Source organism: Medicago sativa, chromosome 3 (genome assembly GCF_051527215.1).
Source record: "Medicago sativa cultivar Bolivia chromosome 3, Bolivia_mono, whole genome shotgun sequence".
Lineage (NCBI taxonomy): Eukaryota > Viridiplantae > Streptophyta > Magnoliopsida > Fabales > Fabaceae > Medicago > Medicago sativa.
In genome coordinates, this window is record NC_140751.1 from 70499185 (window position 1) to 70515288 (window position 16104).

The window sequence follows — 16104 nt, forward strand, 5'->3', positions numbered from 1 at the left end:
AAAATTGTAAATAAATTATTTTTTGTTTAAGGGAATGAAATAATAATTAATATTTCTTTCAAAAGGAAATTATAATTAATAGGAAAATGTTTTTTTAAAGAATTAATAGGAAAATGTTAAGGAGTGTTTTTTTTTATATTTTTTAACAAGCTTTAAATAATAAATTTTTATAGAATTAATGGATTCAATGCATTGGAAATTGAATTATTTAACTTTTTCTATAAACATTTTTTTAATTAAGAATCTTTAAAGAGTGTCGTTAGAGTTAGGACATTCGTTAGTAAGACTATTTTAAGTTACTTATTTTAATGGACAATGTTAACAATTGCCCCCGGGGCATTGGTTAAGCAGCTAAAAGAGATAAAAAATTTATTAAAAAGTGATGTAATAATTAGTTAGTCAAAAGTAACAGTTTATATTCCCAAAAAAAACATTCTACTTTTGAATTTCCTGGGCACTGGTTAACAAGATCCTATTTTAATTCCTTAAACAATGTTCTTAAGGTCCTTTTTAGCATTTTCCTTAACAGAATTAGAAAATGAAAAAGTAATAAATAGTAGGGGCATAATATAAAAGTAAACATTAACGACTCTTTCATATGGTAAAGAAAGTGACATATCATGAGGTTTCTTTAATCACAGGGGCAACATATAACCACCTTTTAATTAAGAGCATCCACAATGGTAGTTCCTTAATAGTGACTCCTTAAATGGACCCCACGTTACACATCACTTATTTATAATATTTTAATAAAAGTACATATTAAGGACTTAATGACTCCAATGGAAATACACTAATAAGGACTCGAATAAAAAGTACTTAAATAGACCACACTAACTTTACATCATTAAACAAAAATAATTTATTTATTAAATTATAAATTACCTCATAATATTTAATTATAATCCTTAAAAAATTAAATTATAAAATATTTATTTATTCGTATAAACTTAAATTTCTGCCACATTTGCTAATAATTTGAAAATGGAAAAATTAACATTACAAATTTTACATTCATTCGTTAAAAAATAATAATAATAATTTGCATGAATTACATTTTGTTTAAAATGATGACAAATAGATAAAATAATATTTAAAACAACTATTAATTATTTTTTTTGAAATCCAAATAACTGTTAATTATTAAAATATTACTTCTTTTGTAAGCGGGACCACATAATACATATTTTATTACTTCTTTTAAACGTGGGACCTGTTAGTTGCCTATGAGAGAGATGATCCTTATATAGTTACTCGTTCCTTAATGGAGACTCATTTTTTCTTCCTCCAATGGAGGGTCCTTAGCAGGGAGTGGTCCTTGTTAAGCAAGGACCTCCCATTGGATATGCTCTAACACCCCCTCTAGTTTTCAACTAAACACAAACCTCCCTTGAATTTTATTAAAAGGTTCAAATATCTCCCTTATAAGAACTTCAACGAATATTCACCTTCAACAACCATTCTCCCTCCCTCCCTCTCCCCCCCCCCCCAGCTCTTTCATTCTCTTCCATCTACAGTTTAATAAGGGACAAGTGAATGAAAGAGAACGTAATTAAATATTTTCCAATTGCAAACGGTGGAAGAGAATGAAATAACTTGTTGAAGAGAGACAATGGCTCTGTGAAGGTGAATGAAAGTGGAAGGTGTTAAGTAACATACAACCAATCACACACTTTAAACAACTTTTTCATCTTATTAAACAACTTTTTTGGCACTTTAAACAACTTTTTATTTTTTTAATTTTTTCGATAAATTGTATTGTTTTCCTTCTTTTGAGGATAATTTTATTTTTTAACAACAATAAACTATCTCATTTCATTCATAGTATGTGGACCGTCAACTTTATAATTAATTATTTCGTCTTGTCCCAGGACTCATCCATGGGGCTGTGGACTGTCAATATATGATTAAGGGCATAACATCCTTCAGAGATGCCTAAACGACCCTAGGCACGTCCTTCTAAGGGGGACGCCTCAGAAGGCTTTTAGAAGCACCTAGAAAGCTCTAAACGTGACTTAGAGCCTAAGTTACTTGGGGCCTAAGTCACGGAGAAACAAGCTCAAGAAATGCTATAAATAGCCCCTTGAGAGCATTCTCAAGGCATGACCAAAATAGACTAAACCCTAGTTCTAGATATTGTACTCATTGCAAGTACAATATGTATTTCAATAAGCGGAAACTAAAACAATGGCAGAGCTAGAAAAAAAAGCTAGGGTGGGCCATTAAAACTAACCGTTGAAAAATTGTTTAAAGTCTCGCAAAATAGACCTATAATTGAATTATTTAAATTTTTTGGGTGGGCCCCTACATCACTTTGCGGGAATTTGGATCAACCGAAACCTAAAACCGACATAAAATTGTATAAAAGCTCGCAAAATAGACCTATAATTGAATTATTTAAATTTTTCGGGTGGGCCACTACATCACTTTGCGGGAATTTGGATCAACTGAAACTTAAAACCGACACAAAATTGTATAAAATCTCGTAAAATAGACCTATAATCGTTGATTTTTTAAATTTTGGGGGTGGGCCGTGGCCCACCTCAGCCCATGAAGGGCTTCGCCACTGAACTAAAATAAGATATATAGTCGTTCTAGCAAGACTATGAGTGATCTTATTGGTTTCTCTTCTAAGACTATGAGCGATCTTATTGGTTTCTCTCCTAATAAACTCCACATTCGAGTTTGTGAAGAAAAAAAAAAACGAACGTATTTTTGCATTCTCTAATAATAACTCTATGGTAGTTAATAGGGGTGTTCACGGTACGGTTTGGATTTCATCTTATCCAAAGATAAAATTATATGCGGTTTATTTTAAAAAACCGATCCGATCTGATCCAATTATATGCGGTTTGATTTGTGGACCCATATCTAGGAGCATAAAGTAAGCATATAGCTCCACCTTCATCAACACTGATCATTTGGAGTGCAAATGCCTATTCCGAATCTGTTTCTTGAACTTGAGAACGATGCGTCAACATTATATTTGTAATAGTCTGCGTTTGGTTTCCTCCAAATTGTGTTGTCAATTTGCTGTTGTTGTACAACCACTCTATTGCGGCTTGCCTGCACATTTTTTGTTGCACTGAAAATTAACAAGAGACAAGAAAGGATCCAGAAATTCTTTGTTCTATGATGATGGGTTGCTGCTTTAGTGCAAAGGTCAAAGCTGAGAGTCCTACACATAATGGTAATATTCTTATTTTCTTTTTTCTTTTTCTTTTTTTAACTAAATTATTTGTTATCTCAGCTCAATTTTGATTGTTTAGATTTGAGTTCTGAATGATCTAATATGTAATTTTTTTTTTATAATATATTATGTTGCTTGTTATATAATTAAGGAATTAAAATAGTTGTAGGATTCTCTATACTTTCTGTATATTTGTTATTTAATGAATACTATGTGATGAGTTATGTTGTGTTTAGTGTAACAATCAAACTGGAACTATACTATTGGTTTGAGTGAGGAAAATTTGTTTAGAAATTATTAAGAGGTGATCATAGATCCCCTCTAGCTATGAGGTATTCCATCTATCTTTAATTCAATCATACTTTTTATACTTGAAATTTGTAAGAATAAATTTTGCATGTAGTTTAGGTAGATTCAGCCATGAAGTGGTGTGTGGATTAAAATATGTGTTAAAAGAAATTTCTACAAGAGAATGTAAGAAATTTTCCTTTTCATGCACTTCTGAGATCCAATGTATTACATAGTTATTGTACCTTCTTTTCATCTACTGGGTTGGACTCAAATATAGGATCGATGTTATTGGAATTATTGGTAGATTTTTTTTTCTTTTTTTTTTGCCATCTTATCACCTAAGAAGTTAATTCCTGTTTTTTTCTGAGATAAGCAGGTTTGAATTCAAAGGTCGTTGGGAGAGAAGACGATGTTTCAAGTGGTTTAAGCAGAAAGGCCTCTTCTTCATCTGTGCTTCTAAGCTCTAGGACTGAGGGTGAGATATTGCAATCAAACTATTTGAAGTGTTTTACTATCAATGAGATAAGAGCCGCAACAAGGAACTTTCGTCCAGATAGTATGATTGGCGAAGGTGGATTTGGTTGTGTATTTAAGGGTTGGATCGATGAGCACACACTAGCTCCTACTAAACCAGGTACTGGTTTTGTCATTGTCGTCAAGAGACTTAACCAAGAAAGCAATCAGGGACATGTGAGTGTCCTGTAGGCTTAATAATTAAGAATTTGATTGCACTTTGACGTTACGAAAATATCAAATTAGTTTAGGACACTTTTTTTTTTTAGTATTTAAAACAAGTTGTAATCTGTAACTTTAAGCTTGAATAATAGAAAACCACTGCAGCCACTGTGTAGCTGGAGACGTATGCACAATTGGCACAGTTGTAATCTTGTGCACTCTTTGACCTTTGTTTGCATTTTTCAAGTATGTTTTCTTTTGAGCCAGGGTTGTTGCTCTAACATTAACCTTTTATTTCATAGGCAGAAATCAACTACCTTGGACAGCTGCATCATCCAAATCTAGTGAAACTGATAGGTTACTGCTTAGAGGATGACTACCGGATTTTGGTATATGAATTTGTGACCATAGGAAGTTTGGATAATCATTTGTTTAGAAGTATGTTATTAACTTTCCTCCTTCATTTGTTTTATTAGTTCTTTCATTTACTATTTAGTATATTAAATCCCTCAAGATCTCATCTCTACCAAATGTTTATGGATCAGGAGTTTCTTACTTTCAGCCACTCTCCTGGAAAATCCGAATGAAGATAGCTCTTGATTCTGCTAAGGGTCTTGCATTTCTTCACAGCAATGAAGTCGAAGTGATATATCGAGACTTCAAAACTTCTAACATCTTGATTGATTCTGTAAGTGAATTACGTTGAAATTACTAGCTTGGAAACCTAGAGATATTAATAATTAGACTTGCGTGGTAACATTCCTTTTTGTTAACAAGCAGAACTATAATGCAAAACTCTCAGATTTTGGGATGGCAAAAGATGGACCAGAAGGTGGTAAGAGTCATGTCTCTACGAGGATAACGGGCACACCAGGCTATGCAGCTCCTGAGTATCTAGCCACAGGTATCGTCAAATTATTTTTGCAAATATATTTCATCATATGATAGTGGATGAGAAATTTGGATCTGGCAGTTATATATGTGCAGAACAATTTATGACCAACATATTATCTGCACTATCAATTTCATTGTGTTGAAACTACTAGGAAAAAGATAGTCTCTACTCGTTCGAATCGACATTTAATTCTTCCCACGTACTTTAGTATACTTTGACTCAGATGCTGTCTACATTTTAATTCAAATTCAACAAGCAATGCTGACAGAAACCCTCCACTTTTAGTACGCCAATGTTTGAATTCACGACCAGACATGGAAGTCTTAAAACATGGTTTGACCACAAATTAGTTATGCTTGGCGTCTGGTCCCTTAAATTGATCCAGTCCCTTAAATTGTTCCAGTCCCAAAGTCAATTTTTCGAAAAATCTTAGATTTCTAGCTTTGTGATGAAATCAATTTTCTTCACCACAGAACAATGTATTCACTACATGAGTTCACTTTCCCTCCCCAACTACTATGTGCTGCTAGTCCTTGCTTTAGTAAGGTCTATATTACATCTTATAGCAGCAGAATGGAAAAAAAAGAAAAAAAAAAACTACAATTTCATTCCTAACCTTTTTTTTGCTGTCTTTTTTGTGAAGGTCACCTAACTAAAAAGAGCGATGTATACAGTTTTGGGGTTGTTCTCCTAGAAATTATGTCAGGCAAGCGTGTATTGGATAAAAACCGACCATCTGGAGAGCATGATTTAGTTGCATGGGCCAAACCATTACTCATGAGCAAACCAAAATTTCTCAAGTCATGGATGCTTGTATTGAAGGCCAATACTCATCGCGTGAAGCAATTAAAGTAGCTCACGTTACAATTCGATGTCTGTCGGCAGAACAAAAAGATAGACCAAACATTGAAGAGGTGGTGAGATCGTTGGAACAACTTCAGGATTCCAATGACAAAACAAATGGGCATAGCTCAAGCAGCAGTGGTTCAAAAGAGCATGGAAAAAGCGTCGATGAATCTTTAAGTGGAGAAGGTACTTCTCATATGAGTTCATCTGCTGCTTCTCCTCTCCATCAGTAGAAGAAGAAATTTTTGGACATATGACACATACTTCAGACAGTATACATTAGTTTAAAGAATATATATACATAGATAGGGTGTTTCCTATATTCATCATCCATATCATCCAATGACATGTCTAGTTGTTGACGTGCTGTACAGATTTTCATGCCGAAACGTTAGTGACAAAAGTTTTTCTTTTCACATTCCAACATTTCTTTCTCATCATACTCTATCATTATGTGTATATGAAAGTGAGTACTAGAGAAAATGCATACGTATGGATGATGAGTTAAGTGCATATTTGGATTAGTAGTGGATCACTCATTAGCACTTCTTAATGCATGTGTGCCCTGCTTTTGTTTGAAATTTATAATGTAGCTTTTGCCTTACTATGATTTTGCACCATGACTCTGCCACTGGCAAATCCTTTGTCAATAGAAACATACACCGTAAATGCAACATCATAAATTTCTGTGTAATTTAAACAAAAATGTGTCTTTGCAACGTATGTATACATACTTGCACTAAGCCAATCACAAATTTTCTTTTAACTTTTACATAAGAGTTTCCATATCTTAAAGTGACTCCAATAGTATTATGGATGTGTCGTTTTTGAAACAACAATGATATTTGAACATTCTTAAATCTCAAACGCTCAAAGTACAACCATTTAAACTATATCACGTTTCTTAAAAAAAAAAGACTATATCACGTAAAAGGGAATTTTTTTTGTTTTACTTATTATTGTTGCTATGAAGCTGCCATTGTCCATTCTCCAACTACCATCTATGTCAATTACACTCTTTCTTGTATTCATTGTTGGTTTTTGTAGCATTGTGGTGTAGTTAGTAACACAGATTCAATGGTTTAGATGAGAAGCTTGATGATCCTTTAAGTGTTGTTAGTATTGGAGCTGGAACTTTGGAATTAAGGCAATTGTCCCACATCGATAACTATATCTGGAGTAAAGCGGAACTTTGGTTATAAAATAAAAGACAATGGGATTTGTCGTTCACATCATGGAGCAATATTAGCTTTACAATGCTGTTAGTTTTATTCTCTAGAAAATCGTGTCCAACTATTAAATATTTAATTTAATAATATTATTAACTAGTTGGACGGATATTTTTGAGAATTAAACTATAAATAATATTATATTTTTATCTTTTATTGATAAATGTGTTTTATCTTATTTGTTAGCTTGCTTTATTAGACTAGCATATCAAATTATCTTGTGTTTTTATTTTATTTTATTAGACTAGCTTGGTTTAAAACTTTAAAATGTACCTTTTGCTTTACCGTGATTTTACATCATGACTTTGTCAAATTCATTGTCAATCCAAACATATATTGTAAATACAACATCATAAATTTCTGTGTAACTTATATAAATATGTTTCTTTCTAACCCATATGCATACTCGCCCTATGTCAATTGCAACTTGTCATTGTAACCTATGTAGCTTTTGCCTTACCGTGATTTTACAAAATGTTTCCGTATCGTAAAACAACTTCAAAAGTAATGCAGACTCAAATGGGTTTGTTGCTAATGGTGCTTGGGTGAGTGTTTTTGGAGTTTTTCTTACAAGATGCTTATGATGGTCGATTCCATTACAATCAGGATGTGGAGGAGATAAAAGTTAAACATAATTATTTCTTTGTTTTCCATGATAAAAAATCATCAAATTGAGTGTTATCTACTCAACCCAAAAATGCAAGAGACACAAAGCCAATAATAAATAGTCTCTGTAAAGAAGTTCCTTACTATATAACTTGTTTGCTTTAACAAAGTTGTTATATCTTTTTTGAAAAATAAATAAAATCTCACAGCTTAAATTGCCAATGGCTTGTTAGTAATTAGTAAGTATTCAATTTTATCCAATGCTTATTCATGTTTCATTTTCATTATATTCTTTTACATATCACACACACACAATTGCAACTTATTTTCCTTCCCACCTCCTTTTGCATATGGCTCATTATACGACCAAGGTAGCTTATAAACAATGGTTCATGCTTGTTTTGATGATTTGATCTTAACAAATAATTCAGCAGAGTGATCGTGTGATAGAGTCGTATGAAGGATCCTTTGAGGATTGTTAATGTTGGAGCTAGTGCTTGGGGAAGTATTTTTGGAGCTTTTGTTGCAAGATATATTTATGGCCAAATTCCATTACAATGTACATTTCAGGACATATTCAAATGTCCACATGCATAACTATGACTAAAATTGGGATGAACTTTCGTTATAAAATAAAGGGTTAATTAAGTTTTTAGTCCCTATAAATATTCACAGTTTTGTTTTTAGTCCCTACAAAATAAAATCACACTTTTTAGTCCCTGTGACATTTTCCTTAAGCATTTTAGGGACTAAAAATACAGATAGAAAAATTTTATAGGGACTAAAAATGCTGTTGGAAAATTTTATAGGGACTAAAAAATGTTGATGGAAAATTTTATAGGGACTAAAAAGTGTGATTTTATTTTGTAGGGACTAAAAACAAAATTCTGAATATTTATAGGGACCATTTACTTAATTAACCCTAAAATAAAAGGCTATTTTGTTGCCTTAGTAACATTTTCAGCTATAAAGTTGGCAAACAATCTAAGTTTTGTATGATTTTTTCTTTATGGCCATGTAGATGTGATAAAGTTGAGTCAATTTTATTGACTTATAATTTCAAATCACATGGTCAGAAGATGAATATACAAAATTAATAAAACTATAAAAGATTTACTTTCATTTATCTTTCACATATTAAGAAAATGTATATAAGTAAAAAAGAGAGAAAAATGGTAATAATAAGGATACATCTGTTTGGGCTGGATTTTTATTTCATTTTTACCCTTCAATTAAACTATTTTATCATTTTTATAATATTATTGAATTAGCTCTATATTGATGGGTTGCTGTTTTAGTGCAAACGTCAAAGCTGAGAGTCCTACACATAAATGGTATATATCATTCTGATTCGATATTTTTCCATTTCAATTTTTAACTTTGTTAATCACTTGTTCAGCTTGTATCTAACGTTGTGTTTGCTAAATTAGAGATCGTTTGGATTTGGGTTTTGATTCTTCTGAATGATTCAATATGTGTATTTTTTTTAATAAATTTTGTTGCTTGGTATGGAAGAAAATAAATTAATCTATAGTGTAGGCTTTCTCTATACTGTGTGTATTTAATAAATGACTTAAACGTGAAAAATTAAAAGACTAGCTTCAAATTAATAATATGTGATTATTTATGTTGTGTTTAGTATAGGCATCTGAAGCATAACAAAAGTAAATATCAAAATTGAACCATTATATATTGGTTTGGTTGAGGAAAATTTGTTTAGAAATTCTGAGGGGTAATTAGAAATCCCCTCTTGTTATATAAGGAATTGTAGAATTGAGGATCTTCACATTGTCTTTCATTCAATCATACGTTAAATGTGTAAGAATTTTTTATTGCACATAGGTAAGGCAGACTCAACAATGAAATGGTGTGGGAATTAAAATATGTGTTAAAATAAACTGAGCATAATACGGATAAATTTCTACAAGAGAATGTAAGAAGTTTTCCTTTATATGAACTTCTGAGATCCAAGTATTACAGGTTGTAATTATGTTCCTTCTTTTCTTCTACTGTGTTGGCTTCAATTGTAGGATCAATGTTATTGAAATTAGTGGAGAGAAGAAGATAATTCATGTGGTTTAAGCAGAAATGCCTCTTCTTCATTTCATCGGTGCTTTTAACCTCTAGGACAGAGGGTGAGGAATGGAGGACAATGACTAAGACAATTGTCCCACATCGATAACTATAAGTGGAGTAGAGCAGAACTTTGGTTATAAAACAAAAAACTATGAAACAATATGTCTAAAATCAGAATGAGTATTTTTTTTTTTTTAAGGAGAATGAGTATTTTTATCGATGGGTCATACATTTGACTCTTAATATTGTATAGGGTGTATCTTGAGGTGTTGAATTCAATTTTTCAACTCCTCAACCGTCATCCATACAATATTAATAATATTATAAATAAATTATTTTTGTCAAGGGAATAAAATAATAATTAATATTTTTTTTAAAAAGAAACTATAATTAATAGGGAAATTCTAATGAGTGTTCTTATGTACTCCCTCCAGTCTCAAATATAAGAGAAGATTCTTTTTTTAGGTTCATTGAATAATTAATGTATTTGCTTTACAATGTAGACTAGATACATTAACTACTCAATGAACCTAAAAAAGGAATCTTTTCTTATATTTGAGACCGGGAGTACCTTTTTAGAATGTTTAAACACTACTCTGTTTTGTAATAACCGACGCTCAAACACTTCAATTACCACTCTCTTTTTGATTGGGCCATGTCATCCAAGTTTTAAACATTTTTTTGGGCAACCGGTTCTTTAATTATTTCACCTTGTTGTTTTTCATCAAGCACCCTTGACCCCTTCCATGGAAAAATCAGTATCCATTTTAATGGTCTTCTTCCCAATGTAACCATCACCATCAACTCCCCTTCAACCAAAAACCTGCTCCTCACCCACATACATTCAAAACTAGCATAACCACTATCAAAACAACCCATCATTACCGTCGTCGAAACAACTCGTCATCGCCGCCCAAACATGTGTATCACCATTACTGTTGTAGTCTCCACCAAAATCACAACTACCTCTGCAAATTCTTGCTGCAAACTATCACCCCAATCATCAATTTCAATTAATCAATTACCTTTGTTCATTAATCAATTCATTTTCAATCAGATTTGGTTAGATTCTCCAATCGCTGCCAAATGATTAATTTTTTTTCAATTAGGTGTTAATAAACCTTGTAAAAAAAGTAGGTTTAGAATAAAATTAGTTAGATGCCAAAGTGTCAAAGCACCATAAGAGCTCATCGATGAGGTAGTTGGCTTCAAAGGTTAAGCGTCGGTTTAGACTTCACAGAAGTTAAGCAGAAGGATATGCGTTTTTGTTTTTGTTTTTTTATTTGAATAAAAAATGATAAGTATATGAAACCAGCGTAGCCGTAACCAAAAAAAAAAAAAAACCAGCGTAGCCGGTCATCATGTATTGGGTTTAAAAAAATTGATGATGTGGACCAATGGTTGAGGGAGTGTTTGAGAGAGAGTGCAAAAGAGGTTTTCCATAGCATTCCTCCATAAAAAAAATATTGTCTTAAGAATATTGACTCATTTCTCTTTTTAATACAATAATAATTACTTTTTTCTAATTATAACTATAATTAATACTCCCTCCGTTTCACAATACTTGTCCATTTTGGAGAATTATTTTGTTTCATTTTACTTGTCCCTTTCAAGTTTCAATGCAACATTAATTATTGGTTTATCAATCATACCCTTACTTATTTATTGTAGAGAGAGAAATAATAGAATGAAATAATAAATGAGTAAGGGTATTATAGAAAAAACACAAAGAATTTCATCAAAAATGACAACATTTATTTGATTCCTTGGTATGTGTAATTTCTTCAAAATGGACAAGTATTGTGAAACGGAGGGAGTATTATTTTCACCACTCCTAATTCAATATATTCAACTTTATATTTGTGATAAAGAAGAATGCATCAATACTTAACAAAGGACTAAATAGGCAAATACCCCCATGAAATTGTAAGTTTCGTCAATTATCCCCCTGAAATTAACAAAACTTCAATTACCCCCATGAAATTGCACAACATTAATCAATTTACCCCATCCGTCAAATTCTTCTGTTAGTCAACATGACGTTTTGCAAATACCCCCTGAAGTTTTGTACTTATGTGCAAAATGCTCCCTGAACTTGAAAATTTATATATTTTTTTCTTATCCTTAAATGTTGCTTTATCACTGAATTGTGGAGCATATTAGCTAAGTTTTGACGGTATACAACCATATATTGGCAGTATTTGGTAAACCTTACAATAATGTTCAAAACTCGAGAATATTTAAAAAACAAACATAAAAGCATTTCTTCGTTCCAACATCAGATGATGTTTTTTCTTTTTCAAGTTGTCCTTCACCCCATTAGCAGACATGGCAACAGGGCGGATCGGGGGAGGGTTTAAGCATCCCCGCCCCCGCTTCCATGCACCCGCCCCCATCCCCAAACCATATCGCATGTAAAAATTGAACACCTAACCCCGCCTCCAATGGGGACGGGTCTCCCGGCCCCGCCCCCACCCCCCACCCGCGAAAACTCTATTTGTTATAAAATATTTAAAAAATACATATTTTTTTTATTTTTTTCATAACAAAAAACAATAATTATATTAATAATTACATATCTAATAAACTTTTTTCAAAAGAGCAAAATAATATAATAAATATGTTTCTAAAGAGTAATAATATATTAAAATAGGTTGGTGCTTATGACATTAAGATTATAAAGTTTAATAAAGTAAAATTCAAAAAGCGGGTGCGGGGCGGGTGTAAGCATCCCCCAACCCCGCCCCGTACTAAAAATTCAAATTTCCCCCCACACCCGCACCCAGTTAAATCAGCTTTTCCCCGTTAAATTCAGGACGTAAGCGGCCGGGTCTGACGGGGGCGGATTTTGTTGCCAAGTCTACCCATTAGAGATCAGAAGGATGGTGGCTATCATGTTTTTTTATTTTCTTAAAAAAAACATAATGAAATATACATAATATAATATTATTACCATTCATTTGAATTCTAACGGGGGAAGAAGACCATGATTCCTTCAAGATCTTTTATAAAGTGAGAGAAGTGACAAGTTTATGTATTTTTTCTTGAAAGTGAGAGAAGTGTGTTGGTGTAGAGTGTGCAGTGCTCACAATATAAAGGAATTGGAAATTTTTGGTGTGGTTAAAATTAGCAATAACAAAGTCATATATTTTGACACCTTGGTTATGCCAATCATATGTCATTTATATGCTTCATTATGGATGCCATGCATTAGTTTTCCATCTGAGAGGTGTGGTTGTACTTTGTTATGTTGACTTTCATATCATAAGGCTGTAATACATGGTTAATGTTTGATCCTTTCAGGGAACATATATGGTTGTATACCGTCAAAACTTAGCTAATATGCTCCACAATTAAGTGATAGTACAGTCGCTTTTAAGGATAAGGAAAAAATATATAAATTTTCAAGTTCAGGGGGCATTTTGCACATAAGTGCAAAACTTCAGGGGGGTATTTGCAAAACGTCATGTTGACTAACAGAAAAATTTGACGAAGGGGTAAATTGATTAACGTTGTGTAATTTCAGAGGGGGTATTTGAAGTTTTGTTAATTCCAGGGGTAATTGACGAAACTTACAATTTCATGGGGTAATTACCTATTTTCTCCTTAACAAAGATACTCAAAATCATTTTTCTCTCTCTTTCATTTATACACTTTTCTTAATTTGTGTGAAATGGTCAACTGGCACAGTTAAACTAGGACGGAGGAAGTAAATTTTTATAGAAATTAATGTATTCAATGTTTGGAAATTTAACTCTTTAACTTTTTCTATAAATATTTTCTTAATTAAGAATTTTTAAAGAGTGTCTTAGGGCACTTGTTAGCAAGACTTTTTAAGTTACGTATTTTGGTTTTTTAAACAATGTCCTAAGGGTCCTTTTAAACAGTTTTTCTAAGAGAATTAGAAAACGATAAAGTAATTAATAGTAGGGGGCATAATATGAAAGTAAAAATTAACGACTCTTTGATATGGTAAAATGATATATATAATTTGAAACAAAAAAATTTGCTAAAATAACATATAACTTGAAACAGATGGAGTATTTCTTTCATTTATTTGAATTGGTTTAAAGGATTTTTATATCATGTGCAAATTTACACATGTTAAGAAAATCAAAATAGTAAGTTTGTATTGGAACTTGTGCATTTTGTATTAAATATATAATTTTTTTAATAAATAATTGTTGTTTTTCAATAAAAATTTGTAACTTTTAATTTTATTTTAACATATGCAATATTGCACATATTAGAAAAACCCTAACTTAAATTAGGGTCGGTTTTGAATTGTCATGTTTTTTAATTTGCAAAATATAGCTTATATATTTAATTCATAAATAAGAGAAATACACTAATAATTGAATATATTTTTCACTAAATTAATTAATCAATGATAAATATTTATTCTTGAATATGGTTAATAGATTAATCTGACCGTATTTTTTTTAGTCTAGTAGTCTATTGGCTAAAAATTCACTTTTGTGAATAAATGAGGAATACTAAGGAATCAAGAGTTAAAATTCTAATTCCCGCATATTACATCGTCTTTGTCAATTGAGTTACGTTCACAAGGGAAACATTTTTTTTTTGACAAATTCAAAAGGGAAACATATAACCACCTTTTAATTAGGGAAAAATTACACTTACTTCTCATGAGGTTTTTTTAAACAACACTAACACTCACTCTAGTTTTCAACTAAACACATACCTCCCTTGAATTTTATTAAAAGTTACAAATACCTCCCTTATAAGAACTTCGACGAATATTCACCTTCAACAGCCATTGTTTTTCTCTCCCACGAGCTCTTTTATTCTCTTCCATCGTTTACAATTTGATAAGGGACAAGTGAATGAAAGAGAACGAAATTAAATATTTTCCAATTGCAAACAGTGTAAGAGAATGAAATAGCTCGTTGGAGAGAGAGGCAATGGCTCTATGAAGGTGAATGAAAGTGGAAGGTGTTAAGTAACATACAACCAATCACGTATGTATAATCACGGTGAATGAACTTGACAGTCACGGTGCAAAATCACCATAGTATAAAAGCTACATTTTAAATTTTCAAACAAAATCAAGGCGCACATGCATTGAGAAGTGCCAATGAGTGATTGATCACCATGTTTCATCTTACTTTTATCTTTGCTAAATATTTTTTTTCTAGTTTTGAGGTTAATTTCAAAAGAAATTATGTTCATTACTTCTAGTTTAAAAACATGTTCGAAGAAAATTGATTCAAAATACATACAACATCCTGCTTGTCTTTCCTACAATTGTTCAAACAATGAAAAACCTTGAACAATACGAGTTGCTTGGAAATAGCGTCGAGCGTGGTGACGTTAACTTTGCTCTGTTGACCCTGCACCATGCGTCGTCGTGCCTGAATCACCCATCCCTCCATTGCTGTCAACATTCCCTTCACACCTGCCATCCCTAAGCCCTTTTGTTTGCACCAGTTCCGTTTCCCATATCATTATTTCCATTACAATCAGACGTGGAGGAGAATTACTAAGGCAATTGTCCCATGACACACGCACATAATTGCAACTTATTTTCCCTCCACTTACTTTTGCATATGGCTCATTATACGACCAAGGTGGCTTATAATTTAAAAATAAGAGTGAAAAGTTCAAACTTTACCTTCAATTTTGGTGAGTACTTTCATGATTTTGGTTTTACGCCCTTGACAGTTGATATATACTTTGAGAACAAAAGTATGTACCACAAGTGTTATCAAATACATTTCAGACAAAATGTAAATAAATTTAGTCATATAAAGAGTGATTAGAAGATACAGGAACCCCAATAATTAATAACTCAGTTTTGAAAGCTATATATGAGAAAACAATGCCTTCCTTGTTTTCTTCTTTCTTCTATGACTTGTGTATGATGAATGCACAAGGTTTGTACCGAAGATGTTTTAAAGGACCAAGAACATAAAGAAACAAATGGTTGTGTTTCGGATTGGTAAACTTGTTTTTGACAAAGTAGGTTCATACTGTTTTGCCAGGCAAGGAATGTGTACACAGAAGTTTGATGGTTTGATCTCACCAAATAATTCAGCAGTGTGATCGTGTGATAGAATTTGTTCATGCTATTACTGATCCTTTGAGGATTGTTAATGTTGGAGCTTTTGTTGCAAGATATACTTATGGCCAAATTCCATTACAATGTACGTTTCAGAACAAATTCAAATGTCCCACATCGTTAACTATCAGTAAAATAGAGAGGAACTTTGTTATAAAACAAAAAACTATCCATTCCAGGACATACTATCATGTAAGAGTGTTTTTATTGACGG

At 32.1% G+C, this 16104-nt stretch overlaps 1 pseudogene across 1 annotated transcript; it reads left to right on the forward strand.

Annotated features, from left to right (window-relative positions):
* The first annotated feature begins 2923 nt into the window (after positions 1-2923).
* LOC146939720 (receptor-like cytoplasmic kinase 176) lies at positions 2924-6219 on the forward strand (annotated as a pseudogene). The gene is made up of 6 exons (XR_015031759.1): positions 2924-3190; positions 3858-4171; positions 4459-4594; positions 4702-4844; positions 4937-5060; positions 5695-6219. The product of XR_015031759.1 is annotated as a receptor-like cytoplasmic kinase 176 (transcript).
* Positions 6220-16104: the final 9885 nt, after the last annotated feature.